The 15891-nt window shown below is 39.4% G+C and overlaps 1 long non-coding RNA gene and 1 other non-coding gene across 3 annotated transcripts; both read right to left on the bottom strand.

Annotated features, from left to right (window-relative positions):
• Positions 1-6990: 6990 nt before the first annotated feature.
• LOC127945874 (uncharacterized) lies at positions 6991-8740 on the bottom strand. 2 transcript variants are annotated; one of them, XR_008150963.1, is made up of 3 exons: positions 8538-8740; positions 8309-8391; positions 6991-7427 (listed from the first exon to the last, which is right to left on the bottom strand). It is a non-coding gene; the product is annotated as an uncharacterized LOC127945874 (long non-coding RNA). The 2 variants fall into 2 exon arrangements; XR_008150964.1 differs by having other exon boundaries at positions 8309-8384; positions 8538-8738.
• Positions 8741-12942: 4202 nt separating this feature from the next.
• On the bottom strand, positions 12943-13014 carry trnaw-cca (transfer RNA tryptophan (anticodon CCA)). Its single transcript has one exon. It is a non-coding gene; the product is annotated as a tRNA-Trp (tRNA).
• Between the last annotated feature and the right edge of the window lie 2877 nt (positions 13015-15891).

Here is a 15891-nt window from a genome sequence, read left to right as displayed (position 1 = left end):
TAACCAACCCATTAGTTCTACTTATCCCTGGGTGCTAAGCCATGTTGGAACAATGACCCCACTGGACAACTTCGGACCTTAACTCCTCCGGCACAAATAAGCGGTTCGGTGGGCAACCGGACGGAGGCATTACCCCTTCTAAGGCCGTCTTGACCTTCGACTCGACCTCCCATATGAGTGCTGAGACTACTAATCTCTCAGGCAAAATACACTCGGGAGTAACGGGACAGGAGGAGGGATCAAAAAGAAGTGACAAAGAATCGGGTTTGACATTTTTGGAACCCGGGCGGTACGATAGGGTAAATTCAAAACGACCGAAAAAAAGTGCCCACCGTGCCTGCCTGGAATTGAGTCTTTTGGCAGTTCTGATGTATTCTAAATTCTTGTGATCGGTCCAAACAATAAAGGGAACCCCTGAACCCTCTAACCAGTGGCGCCACTCCTCCAACGCTAATTTGACCGCCAACAACTCTCTATTGCCAATGTCATAATTACGTTCGGCAGGAGATAATCGATGTGAGAAAAATGCGCATGGGTGTACCTTATCGTCTGAAACAGCACGTTGGGACAACACTGCTCCTACCCCCACCTCTGATGCGTCGACCTCCACCACGAACTGCCGTGTGGGATCAGGGGCCACAAGGATGGGAGCTGAAACGAAGCGGTTCTTGAGGTTAGTGAATTCAGCCTCAGCTGCGTCAGACCACCTGAACGGAGTACTGGGAGAGGTCAAGGCTGTCAGAGGTGAGGCTAGTTGGCTGTAATTACGAATGAAACGACGATAGAAATTGGCGAACCCCAGAAACCGCTGTAGGGCCTTACGGGAATCTGGAGATGGCCAATCTATCACAGCCTTTACTTTGTCAGGGTCCATTCGTATTCCCTCAGACGACACGATATACCCTAGGAAGGGGACTGACTGTGCATGGAATAGGCACTTCTCCGCCTTGACAAAAAGACCATTCTCTAGTAACCTCTGGAGCACTCGTCTGACGTGTTGAACATGTTCCTGGAGAGATGAAGAAAAAATCAGTATGTCATCCAGGTAAACATATATAAACTGATGTACCATATCTCTCAACACGTCATTCACGAGTGCTTGGAAAACCCTGTGCAAGTTGGAGAGCCCGAACCGCATCACCAAATATTCAAAGTGCCCTCTAGGGGTGTTAAAGGCAATTTTCCATTCATCCCCCTTCCGGATGCGGACCAAATGATGAGCATTACGTAAATCCAATTTTGTGAATACAGATGCTCCCTGCAACCTCTCAAAAGCTGAAGACATGAGTGGTAAAGGATAACTATTCTGAATAGTAATGTTGTTCAGCTCTCGGTAATCAATTCAAGGTCGCAGAGAACCATCCTTCTTACCCACAAAAAAGAACACCGCCCCCGCTGGAGAAGAGGAAGGACGGATGAACCCAGAGGCTAAGGAATCAGAAATGTATTTCTCCATGGCCTCCCTCTCAGGAATAGAAAGAGAGTATAACTTACCTTTAGGCGGAGATTTACCTGACACTAAGTTTATGGCACAGTCGTAGGGACGATGCAGAGGAAGAGAAGCAGCCCGGGACTTACTGAACACTTCCTTCTGTTATGTGGAGGGGTTGGGATGAACTCAGATGCAGACAGGAAGTAGCAAACACAGGATTGATTAATCACAAAAGGGGAAAACAAAACCCACGAGGGGGAAAACACTGACTAGGGTAGACACTAAATTACTTTACAAGACACGATAAACAAAGACTCTGAACACTAACTACAAACAAACACTCACGGTTATACAAAGACTTCTTAAAGGGGTTACAAGGATACAATATCTCACGAGGCTGACAGGTAGAAACACATATGTGGAACAATCACAAGTAGGAACAGTCACGGTGTGGAACAATCTCAGTGTGGAACAATGAACCAACAAAAGAAGGAGAACTAATTAAGACACAACAGGTGGCACAGATACGGCAATCACGACAAGACTAGGATAACAAGGGGGGCGGGGCAAGGGGACAAGACAACACAAGCACATGGCCCAAAGACAAGGCCATGTGCTTGTACACAAAACACGGGTCTGTCATGATCCTGCCTCAAGACTAGAGAAAAGTCAGGACATGAAGGCAGGATCATGACAGAACCCCTCCCTTAAGGAGCAGCTTTCAGATGCTCCCCAAGGGAATATCAAATGCGGGACAGGACTGACTGGGACAGAGTCAAAAACCAACAAGACATGACAAATAATAACAAAGGCAAACATGAAAACACTACGACAGGGTTAGGGTGACAAATAAAAAAAAACAAACAAGGAAGGGGAGGAGGCGGGACAACAAAGTTCATGGGGGACAGACCAGGGTGGGTGGGTGGGGCAGGAGTCTTAGAAGGACGGGACGAAGGCTGACGGCGAGGGGTCCGGGCAGATCTGGGTGGTGAGGGGTGGGGAGTGGTCTCAGGACTACTGACAGGGGACATGACAAGAGAAGTCGCAGGACATGGGACAACATCTACTGGACACGGGGAAACATCTACTGGACACGGGGAGACAACAGCTGGACACGGGGAGACAACAGCTGGACACGGGGAGACAACAGCTGGACACGGGGAGACATCAGCTGGACACTCGACGACATTAACTGGACACAGGGCAACATCAACAGGACACGGGACTATATCAACGGGACACTCGACAACATCAACGGGACACGGGACAACATCAGTGGAGACAGAAACTGGGTCAGGAACTGTGCTAACTGCGGCTGGCTCGGGATCTCTGGGGACAGGGTCTGGGGACAAGACAGGACTGGTGGGGACTTGAAGGATCTGGACAAGACGAGACAAATAATTAGACAGAGTCTTGGCAGCGATTACAACAGGCATCTCCTTACGAGATAAGACAGCCTGTAGCAATGCTTCGGCTGCAGAGTCAGCCGCGGCTCTCTCCTCTGCCCTCACGACTGCGTACCTGGAAACAGTTCTCCTAGTCGCCGGTTCGGGGTCAAGGGTCACCGCACTCCACAATGTGAAAGTGTTAGAACCCCATTCCACTCGTGGATTATGTTTGAACAACCAGGGGTGACCTAAAACAATGGGAGCAACAGGGGAGTCCATGAGGAAAAAGGATATGGTTTCTTGATGGTTGCCAGATGTGATCAGTGTGATGGGTTCTGTATGGTGGGTGATGTGAGGCAGTTCCTGGCCATTGAGTGCGGTGACATGGATGGGGAGAGACACAGGAAGGACAGGAATGTTCAGGTGATGTGCAAGTGAAGAATCAATGAAATTACCTTCGGCTCCGTAGTCCAGAAGGGCTTGACATTCATGATGTTGATTCTTCCACCGCAGTCTCACCAGAAGGAGGGTCGATGATGGAGGTGAGGACTTCTCAGCGGAGATCCCACCCGATAGTAGCCTCAGATTTACTATCGGGCTGACTCTTTTACCGGGCAAGAGTAGTTGTTATGGTCAGAGCCTCCGCAGTATAAACATAGTCCTTGGGACCTCCGTCGTTCCCTCTCCCTCCGGGACAGCCGAGCTCTACCCACCTGCATGGGCTTGTGATCGTCGACAGAACCGACCGTGTTCTCTCGACTCAAGCGCCCCCTACCAGGAGAAAAGGGAGGCCTGGAAGGACTGTGTTGGCGGCCCAGACGATTAAACCTTGCCTCCACCCGCAACGCCAGGTCAATGAGTTCGTTGAGAGTAGGGGGCAGCTCGAGGAGGTAGATCTCCTGCTGAACACGGTCGGATAACCCATGCAGGAATCTATCACACTGCGCCGCCTCGTTTCACTGGCACACGGCCGCCAGGGTACGGAACTCGATGGAGTACTCGGTTACAGATGAAGGTCCTTGCCAGAGTTCCGAGAGGCCGTTCCCCATAAGGCAGACTTGCCAGAGAGAAGTGTGAGCATGAACGCTACTTTGGATTCCTCCGTAGCGAAAGTGCGGGGCTGCAGAGCAAAATGCATCGAGCATTTGTTAAGAAATGTTCTACAAAAGGTTGGCTCACCCGCATAGTTCTCCGGCGCCGGAAGTCGTGGCTCTGGCCGGAAGTGGTCCTGAGGAATCCCCGGGGGAACGGGCGGCGCAGGCGGTGCGATGGGCGCAGTGGGAGACGTGAGCTGATGGATCTGCTGGGTGAGCTCGGACACCTGTGCCACCAGCGCTTGGACAGCGCGTCCGGTGTTCGAGATACTCTCCTGCTGCTGATACATTCTTTTGACACTGTTGTGCATGAAGTCGGTGAGGGTATTGGTGCTCGCTGCTTCCATGATGGGTGAGATTGTTCTGTAACGGCTGGTGAAAGGACAGTCTGGAAACAATAGCGAGTTTAAGATTTTAATGAGAAGATATGGCGATGGTACATAAACAAACAATGACGATGAGACACGACACTCCGAAGGGATGGTGTAGCGGTGAGAAATCTAGACGGTGGTAGAGAGAAGGTGAGGAATCTGGATGTTGACGGCGTGAGGCAGCAGGAGAGAGTGGCACAGGAACTGCGGGGAATAGAGCCGAAGGTAAGTGTCCGTGTCTGAGTGAACATGCGAAGAGTGGATGAGGTTCTGGGGAAACACAGACATCCAAACGCAAAACAACACTGAAGCCAGACGGGGGGATAAACACATCGACATGAAACAACGATCTCACAAACACAGGACGTGAGACAAGCCATTATATAGTGGATGAGTAATGAGCGGCAGCTGTTGCTGATACAATAAACGGAGACGCCCACAACAAATCAGTGCAGACGCGGAACACACAGAATTCACCACAAAGTGTAAACAACCCGAGATCACGGTTTACCAACCGTGACAGTGATAAAAATTTCTGACCAAAAATTTTGAATGGCAGTCCAAAGACATTGATTGGTCAAACCAGACGCCTAGATTTCTGATGTTCGACTGGACAGTGGAGCTCAGAGAACCAAGGTGTTGGACAATTTGTGGAATTTTGTTGTCTGGGGCTATAATCAGGGTTTCGGTCTTTTTCGAGTTTAATTGGAGACAGTTACTAGCAAGCTACGATTTAACACAAGATATACTATTCAATAAATCTGTTAGTTTGTGGAACTCCAAATCATTAAACGAGCAATACAATTGTATGTCATCAGCATAAAAATGGTATGACACTTTGTTCAAATGTTTCAAAATATTTCCAAGAGGTGTAATGTACAGTAAAAACAGAAGTGGACCCAGGACAGATCCCTGGGGGACACCATTCAAGAATGGAGTGGCTTCAGACAATATATCATTTACATGTACAAAAAGTTCTATCACTCAGGTAAGAGGAGAACCATTTTAAAAACAGTCCCAGCCACACCAAACTCATTTTCCAATCTATGTAACAATATTTTGTGGTCCACCGTATCGAAGGCTGATGATAAATCCAATAAAACCAATACTGAGTATCTTCCTGAGTCGGCCGCCATTTGGACTTCGTTAAATACTTTGAGGAGAGCAGTCTCGGTAGAGTGCATCTTTCTAGAGCCAGACTGATACTTATCCAGGAGGCCACTGTTACTTAGAAAAGCTGTCAGCTGCTCAGCTACTACTTTCTCCAAGACTTTTGAAAGAAAAGGCAGTTTAGATATTGGCCTATAATTGCAGTGTTCCACTGGATCCAAATTGGGCTTTTTTAAAATGGGGCTTATCACTGCCTGTTTATAAAAATTTGGGACGATCCCAGTGGAAAGTGAAATTTTAATAATTTGGACAAAAATAGGACCAAAAAGATCTATTACTTTAACAAACATGAATGTTGGTAATATATCCAATGAGCAAGAAGATGGCTTCATCTTTTTAAATAAGATCATGAGATCATCTAATGAGATGACAGAAAATTTAGCCCAGGAGCAATTTGGGGTAGCTACCACAATTGGGCTCTCATCAGATGCTTTTACACTATATTTGATTTCATTCACCTTATTTACGAAATATTTTAAGAAATTGTTGCAGTCCTCAATGGTGAAAACAGGCACCAATGGTGTAGAGGGTGAAACAATATTCTGAATAGTATCAGAGACAACTTTAGGGTTTCTCTTATTCTGGTTTACAAGATTAAAAAAATACTTAGATCTGGCCTGCTTCATCATTTCATTTAGCGAAACAATAAGCTCCTTTAAATGTATTCTGTGCACTTCCAAGTTAGTGGATTTCTACAAACGCTCTACCTTACGACATATTCTCCTAGAGGAAGCAATTTCCTCATTTAACCAAGGACAAGGATTTGTAGGAGAAGTTGTTTTGTGCTTTACAGGGGCCACTATGTCCAGAGCAGAAAGGCAATGGTCATTGAAGTGATTAACAAGGGGTTCTCCATCAGTATAATCCTCAAAGAATTTGGGCTGAAAGAAATCAGAAAAATTTTCAATAACGTTTTGATTTATAATACGCCTTTTGGACACCACTGTATGTGCATCACTGACCACATTACAAGACACATTAAAGTATAGACAGCAATGGTCAGACACATGAATGTCCACAACATTAAAGCAGTTTAAGGCAGAATGCTAAAAGTGTCTGCTAAATGTCATATCACCTTTTCCTCCCAGACTCCATTCCCCATAATCCTTTGCCCTGACTCATCAATGATTTCATTCAGCTGTTGATCAATTCATTGTCAATATAAGTACAACAGTAAGTACACACAGTGCGACAAATACTTCCTTTGGATCCTCACTTAAGTCTCAGAGCAGTTGTATAGGTCTTGTAAACTACCACAAGTGAAGTGAAACTCTTTAAGTTCAGAGCGTTTAACCGATCAAACAGAGAAACTGTGAGTTTGAGCTGAAAGTCAGATTTGCATTGACAGCTTTAGTGATTCTGATGGTCTCAGAATAGAGCAGTTCCGTCTCCAGAGACCATGTTCAAACCCCAAGAGCTTCAGTTCACATTTACTGCTAAACACAGCTGTTCTCAACTATTACAATCCATCAACAGCAGCTGAAACTTTAGTGAAGGAAGGACACACTGATCAATGATGCAGTCGGACACAAATGGAAGGCGTTCAGAAGCTTTATTGAATGAACAGCAATGGCAGCACATTGAAAGACTGCTTGAGTATTGAGCTGTAAATCAGGAGACTGCTGTGAATCCTGCTGCTCTTCACTGGAGAAACATCAGCACTCGGAGCTCATGAGGAACGTGGTCTCCCGAGCAGCTCCGTCATGTGTTACTCTGCAGACGAAGCGCTCGCCGGCTTCCCAGCGTGCTTTGCTGAGGCTCAGGACGCTGCTGAGGCTGTAGAGTCCGTCCCGCTCGCTCTCTTCGCTGGTCTGAACCCCCTCGGTGACCTCTGACCCGTCCAGCGTCCAGCTCACCTGCGCCCCCTGTGGAGCGTAAGAGCTGAGCAGACAGAGCAGTGCGGCTGAGTCTCCAGAGATCTGCAGAGAAGAGGGAGGCAGCAGAGACACGGAGGGATTCACTGCCGGATGAGCTGAAACACACAAACACACACAACTCAAACTCACTCTTAGCATTCTGACTCTATCTCATAGATTTAGATATGGTGATGCTGTAAAAATCATAATCATTGAATCGTTAATGTAGTTTGACCTCACTGCCTTCATTTATACACAGCCTAGAGATGTTGTCTTACATGAAATCTCCATTAAATAAATGTTCACCAGTACATCTAAATTTAAATTAGTTTTATTAAGCAAACATGATAATAATTTGTTATTTTTCTGAATTAATATGTGTAACATTTAAAATTATTTAGAATGTGCAAATTTATGATCATTTAGAAAACAAATAAATATAATAATTTATATATGTTTTTAAAGATCATAACACTCACAATCACAATTACATGGAAATGCACATTTACATTGATGATACCTACAAAATTAGAATTATTTTGTCCATATTATTAAACCTTTGTGTCATGCATTTCTAAAACTCTTAATCATTAATTTGATCAATAACTATGCAAAAAAAAAAAATTTAAGAAATAGTTAAATATACATCAATCTATTTCAACCAATTAATTAATATGCAATGATTAGCAATAATAAGATTTGAAATTATTAATGTAAAGTGAGATAAAACAAATTTAAATATGATTTTAAATAGAAAAGGGAATATCACTAAATATTAATATATAGTTATAAAATACCAGACAAAATCAAAATAAACGATGAAGCAATTAAATGCATAATGTTAGAATTAATGAATAATTAATTTTAATATTATAAATTAATATTTTCTATCTTTATTCTTCTTTAACTTCCGTAACATTTTTATAATAATTGTTGGCAAATGTTTGCTTAATAAAATAATAACATATATTTTAATGATATGATTGAAGAGACTTACCGATTACAAGTTTAGTTCCTCCACCAAAGGTCCACCACAGTGCTTCATTCTAGTGAAAGCGTCGTACAAAAACCTCCTTCACACTCAAATGAACACACACACACACACACACACACTGATATGAGGCTCAACAGCAGACATGAATTATTAAAAAATGCAGCATAGAATGTTATTGTATAAAGGCTTATCACATTTTCAAGACATGTGAATTTAAACTGATTCTGTTTACCTGCTTTATAATGGAATCTTTAGCAAGATTTAGGTGGTCAGTCCATATTGGATGACCTCTGACCTGTTATACATTATCATAGATGATATAAAATCTGCACATCAAATATTCAATGCTCTCAGCATGAAAGGTCATTAAAACAGTATTTGAAGGGCGACGCTCCTCCTTGTGAAAATGATAAATAAAAATTGAAGAAATGAAATTGCAAGCATGTGTATCTCTAAGACAAATTTCAACCATGGTTGACAATAAAGATGTATTGTATTGTAGTCTCTTCAGGTAAATGATGTGAGTGTGTTTGCATATTGATCAGATGCTTCAGTGCTCTGAGAGTGTTTATAGTGCTGTGAGTTTAACACTTCATCACTGACACACACAGCAATCTTCATCAACATGACCTTCATCATCATCTGGACACTTTTATACTGCTTCGTACTACAAGGTGACTAGTATTTTTATATATTTGAAATATTAAATATTTTAATAATATGTACAATAATATATTTTCATGGACTCATGGATGTTTTTTTAGGATGTAAGGCTAAAATCACAGTCACTCAGAGTCCTAAAGTACAAACTGGCAGACCAGGACAAAATGTTAAGATGAGTTGTAAACTCAGTTCTCCAGTTATCAGTTCTATTGACTGCACCCCACCCTGTTTGGCCTGGTACTCACAGAAACCTGGAGAAGCTCCTAAACGCCTGATTTATCATGCAACCAGTCTTGAGTCAGAAACTCCGTCTAGATTCAGTGGCAGTGGATCTGACAGTGATTTCACTCTGACCATCACTGGATTCCAGACTGAAGATGTTGCATATTATTACTGTCAGAGTTTTCATTGCAGAGTGCATAATTATGGTGACTGTGTGGGTGATTTTGCGTTCCCACAGTGATAAAGCGTGGTACAAAAACCTGTGTCAGTCAGAGTCACAGTGACTGAACTGATGCTGCAGCTGCTCAAACACTATCACTCACTACTGACACACAGAGACCAAACACACAACTACACATGAGCTCACAACTGAGTCAGGAGTCACATCAGCTCTATTAGACTGGGATCTGTCCTGTGACAGACGGGTTTGAATCGACTATGCTCAGATTCAGAGAAAACAGAGTGTGTAAAGTGATACCAAATCAAAGAAACAATAATAACATTGTATTAAAGTAATATAATCATTGGGTAGCAACAGTAAGCTAACATAAAATAATCAAGCTGATTATTTTATTTAATATTTTTTTTAATCATTATCTGACTTATAACTCGTAACTCATTTCTGATGAGCAGAAGTGAAACTGTTCCAGTTCAGAGCGTTTAACCGATCAAACAGAGAAACTGTGAGTTTGAGCTGAAATCAGATTTGCATTGACAGCTTTAGTGATTCTGATGATCTCAGAATAGAGCAGCTCCGTCTCCAGAGACCATGTTCAAACCCCAAGAGCTTCAGTTCACATTTACTGCTAAACACAGCTGTTCTCAACTATTACAATCCATCAACAGCAGCTGAAACTTTAGTGAAGGAAGGACACACTGATCAATGATGCAGTCGCACACAAATGTATTGAATATTCAAACTTTTTTTAGGTTTTATTTCCATGCATTGGATGCATGTTCTATACAGACAGTGTGTACCAGCATCTGTGGAAAATCATCATTTGTGTCCAAGTTTGTCATGATTCAGTGCAAAAGATGGAAATATACACAAGCCAAGATCTCCACTAATCTTTAGGAAACTGATTAATAATAATATCACCAACTGAAATGAATGGCCTTAAAAAAAATAATGATAAAGATTTAAAAAAACAGACAGAACGGGACAGACGTAACATTACTGTGGTATACAGTATCCTACAAAATAAAAGTCATGATTAAGTAGGATTCAGAGAAGGTCTTAAACAGATTAATGACATGATGAATGGATGGATGGATAGATAGATAATTATATATATATTTAAGAATAATTAGTATAGTAGTAACAAATGAATGATGCACAAAATCTGCTTTTTACTGTGTATTGTGGATATTTGTATTTAATTTTATTTTGTATCCCAGAATTGCAGAAGCTTACATCAAAGTGAGAACAGGGAGAAAATGGAGAGCACAGCACAGACAGTGAAAAAAAAAGCGACTTAAAGAGCCAATGAGAGCAGGCGGAAACCTTAAAACCTTTATTTTTAGATTAATTCTAGACTTTAAAAACCCTATAATGGCCTGCATGGTGCATTTTTTAATTTACATATGTGAAACTGAAAATGCAGGATTACAAAACGGCATTTGCAGACTATATAATGAAATACACATGAACAGTAATATATATATATATGAAAAGTGATATGATTTTTCACAGTGCTTATTATATTTATTGCAGACCAAAGTTATTTCAGTATCACTGATATTTGCAATATTTTGCTAGTAAATTTCACAGATAATTACAAAGAAATGAAAGTTGATGATTGCATTGAATTAAACATGAAATTTTAAAACATGAAAAGACTGAAATAGCCTAGAATTTTCATGTAAAACTTTTTTTATAACAATGAAAAATCATTTTATTATCATCATTTTTATTTTATTACTTTTATTATTCATTTTTTTATGTCAAATTAGTTTTTATTAGCTACATTTTATTTGGTTAAGTGTTCGTTTATTTATAGTTATTATACTACTTAAACTAAATGAAAAAGGCAATTGTTGGCAACTACCTGAAATAAAATCAGTTTAATATTCAGTAAATGTTTATTTTATTTTAAGTAATTTTTTTTATAGCTTTAGTTTTAGTTAATGATAGGATAGAACTGAGTTGCTGTAATATTTACTGCATCTTATTTATAACTGGTGATTTCATATTAAAAATTGTATATATTTATATAAACGGTACACAGGTACACAGGTAGACTGCCTGTATTAAAATATACATGTAATTTGCTACTTTTTATTTGTAACTTCTATCATAGCCAGTAATTTCTTTTTCAGCCGGTAATTACTTTTCCCAAAGCTAGATTGACCGTTAGCGTCTTTTAATGATGAGTGACTTATATCTTGGCTGTGTACAACTCTTCCCAACTCTTACAGTTTGGTACTGATGTGAGCTTTCTGCAGTGTGTATATCACTGATGTGATAGTGATGCTCCTGCTGATGAGACATCAGCGCTTTCCTCTCGTCTGAGGAATGGAGGGAAATACTTTTACAATGTTCAAGACTATCAAACCAAGACCATTTCTACTGAATCATCCATCCGTTCTATCCTTTTAGATGAACTTCTTTTCTTTATTCATTTGTCAGCTCAGGATTTATTTGTGATTTATGACTTTATTGATCATTTATCGCTCGTGAATTGAGTTGAGGTTTCATGATTGTGCCAGACTGCCAGTCTTTTCTAAAAATATAAATACGCAGAACTTCACAAGTACAGAGGTGAGATGTAGTGTGTGTGTGTTTGTGTGTGTGTGTTTGGTATGTATATGGCTGTCATTGAGCTGTCATTACTGAAACAGAACAGCTATCTGACAGCACATAAATCCTTCATGTATGTGTGTGTGTGTGTGTGTGTGTGTGTTTGTGTTTGTGTGCAAAAGTGTTGAATGGCCAAAGGGATACAATGTCTCAAAGACAAAATGACCTTCTCTAACTTACTTAATGTGTGTGATACTCCAGGTATTTTATGCATGCACACATTCACATAGGCTACGTATAATATTCTATATAGTGTAGAAATAATAGTAGTAATATGGTAGTAGGCTATTCTGCTATCTGAAAAAAAAGTAGGGCTGCATGATTATTTAGTTAATGAAAACGAAATATTGATATAACTTGTTGCAATTTAATTAAATAAATATATGCACTGTGTATGTTAAGAGTGAAGTGCTTCAGCTCACCATCTGCTAAGTATATTAGCTTTCTAATTTACAGTTGTAATGTATTTTTTTTATTATTATTATTTATTAGCATTATAATCTTAATTTTCCATTTTATAGTGAAATATCGCAATAGAGTATAAAATAAGTATAAAATATAAAACAATAATATATTACTATGTAATAATAGTAATAATTATAGAAATTTTTTTTTATAATAGAATTTTATTTTATTTTATTAAATAAATTTAGGATTTTATTTCTATTATAGAATTATTTTTAATACTAAAAATAATAAAATTAAGTAATAATAATAACTTATTATTATAATTTAATTTGTACAATTGAATTTCTTAATAATAACTATTATTATTATTTTAACTATTTATTATTATTAATAATTTTGCTATTATTATGTAATATCTCCAAGACTTGCAGCATTGTTATATGAAGGGAAGATTTGTTCTTTTAGATTACATATTTACTTTTTCTGCAGTTTAGTAGCCATTATAAATAATTGAGTTTGGATTTAACCATGAAGAGGAAACATTTGACCCCGACGTGATTCGAACACGCAACCTTCTGATCTGGAGTCAGACGCGCTACCGTTGCGCCACGAGGTCTATACTTCATAATCAGGAATTATCCAATAGGATTTAATACCGCGATTTCTGTCTATTACGGTTTATTACAGTAACATTTATCAAATCAGAAATGAAATTCTCAAAATTACTTGTACAACCTCCACATCATCTAGTCATACACATCATAAAACCAGTTTCTCGTTCTTTTGAATTGCGATTGCTTTTGTATATTCATGCAGTTGATTATGTACATTTAACTGAGGTTTCCTACATTATCAGTTGCTAATGTCATGTCACTCAAAATGTATTGTGCAGTTTTCTGTGCAACAGTCTTACCCCTCAAAACATCTAGTCTTTAGTTCATCGTATAAATCATTAAATGCAAAATGGTTCATCTTGTTGTCATAAACTGCCAAGCACACTTTTTATTTTTACAATTTGTTATACGACTTTTTGTCAATTTGGCATGAATTGTGCAAGTGAATCTTTACTAATGAAGATAATGTATAATTCAATGGTAAACCAATGATAAACCATTTCTCTGAAATAGCTTCATCTCATGAATCTTCAGTTGGAAACCTTATACTGTAAATCAGAGGACAACACAAGAGTTACAAAATCTGACAATGGCATTATTTTCATCTTTGTGCCCATATTTCGTTTTTTCTTTCTACATATATCACAATGGCATTCTAAAGGTTTTTTATTTATTTTATTTTTATTTTTTGACCACTGGTAAAAGTGTAACTGGGAATTCTATCTGTTGCACACACAGAAGAGGCGGAGACTTCTGGTGGCACATATATTGTTTTATTGCTGCAGAAACACATAAACAGAGAGAGAAAGAAATCTTTCAATTGTGAATCAGTGGCTGCAAGAGTGGCTTCTTCATATATAAATGAAGCTCTATGTCCTTAAACTCACTTTAAACAATCATATCACAATACATTGAAAGAAAATGAAAATATATTGCTATACTGTCTGTAACACATTAACATTTCCATGACATCCGAAAATAATACTCAATAATCATACAAAAACGGTGTATAAGCTCTTTGTTTCCTTTTTAGTAACTATTTCTCTCTATTTGCTCTGTTGTAAACGATCTTAATCAGCAATTTAGTTGTCTCTAAAACATGACAGATGTACAAAACACAATTGTTACAATAAACAAATATAAACTCTCATAATAACGAGTGATTACAAGTATATTACTGAGGACACCAGACATGGGGACTTGTGACTTGGTGACTTGGACTCGAGTCGACTCGAGTCGCTATTTTTAGGACTTGAGACTTGACTCGGACTTGGAAGTTAAAGACTCGGGACTTGACTTGACTTGAGACACGATGACTTGAATGACTTGAGTGTTAATCACATCATGTTTTCATTTTGAATATAAAATATATAAATTATTTTTTAAAATAAAGTTGATTACTCAGCTGGAGCGCAGGCTGAGAATAGCGTCGTGACTGGATCAGGACACTATCATCAGTCATGTCCTCTCTACCTTACACACACCACGCCCACTTAAATCAGATATCACATCACATCAACATGTCAGCCTAAGGGTTACCGACGGTCATCGCTTTTGTCTTCAATAGTTCGCGACTAAAAACGCGTGGAAAACGCTAGTCGCGCCGCTTTCTCCTTCTTTCCAAAGCGCTCGGGCAGAAGTGCTCCTGGGGCGTCTGTCGTTGCTAAGCATCCATGACACGCTCTCTCTCAATGAAGACGCGGACATTTCAGCAAAGTATAAATGGGTTTGCAGCACTAAAAATCGCTCGCAGTAGCTCTGCTACTAAATTCATTTCAAAATGGCAATCCATATACAGCTATGAACAGCTGTTCCTTCATCTTAGCTGAGCTTTCAACGTTGATACGGGAAAGGATGAAGCTGATTGGTTAGTTATTGTCACATGACCTGCGGTGGGCTTGCGGCATTTTGAAAAGTTTAGATGTTGAGCGCGTTGCTTCCATTATGAGCGCGCATACCGCGCGCCTACATTGGAAATAACGAACTTGCGCGCGCAAAAGACGTGATGTGAACAGCCCCTAATGATCCGCTAGCAGGCCGTCAAAAAAACGCATTCCAGGGGCGGCGCTAGGGTTGGGCTAAGGGGGCATAAGTCCCGAATATTTTGTTACCTTGTCGTTCTCATAGAGCAAAACAATTAATCAGAAAAACAAATGTAGCTGCCGCGATTACCCAATCATGACAAGTGCATATTACATACATATATATATATATATATATATATATATATATATATATATATATATATATATATATATATATACATATATATATAAATATATATATACATATATATATACATATATATATATATATATATATATATATATATATATACATATATATATAAATATATATATACATATATATATACATATATATATATATATATATATATATATATATATATATATATATATAGTACAGAATATAAATATGACGTATTTTCAGTTGTTTCATACTTTTTTGTTATGTACAGTACAGACCAAAAGTTTGGACACACCTTCTCATTCAAAGAGTTTTCTTTATTTTCATGACTATGAAAATTGTAGAGTCACACTGAAGGCATCAAGGGCTATTTGACCAAGAAGGAGAGTGATGGGGTGCTGCTCCAGATGACCTGGCCTCCACAGTCACCGGACCTGAACCCAATCCAGATGGTTTAGGGGTGAGCTGGACCGCAGACAGAAGGCAAAAGGGCCAACAAGTGCTAAGCATCTCTCGGAGAACTCCTTCAAGACTGTTGGAAGACCATTTCAGGTGACTACCTCTTGAAGCTCATCAAGAGAAAGCCAAGAGTGTGCAAAGCAGTAATCAAAGCAAAAAGTGGCTACTTTGAAGAACCAAGAATATTACATATTTTCGGTTGTTTCACACTT

Source organism: Carassius gibelio, chromosome A24 (genome assembly GCF_023724105.1).
Source record: "Carassius gibelio isolate Cgi1373 ecotype wild population from Czech Republic chromosome A24, carGib1.2-hapl.c, whole genome shotgun sequence".
Taxonomy (NCBI): Eukaryota; Metazoa; Chordata; class Actinopteri; order Cypriniformes; family Cyprinidae; genus Carassius; species Carassius gibelio.
This window is presented reverse-complemented; position numbering and strand designations above follow the sequence as displayed.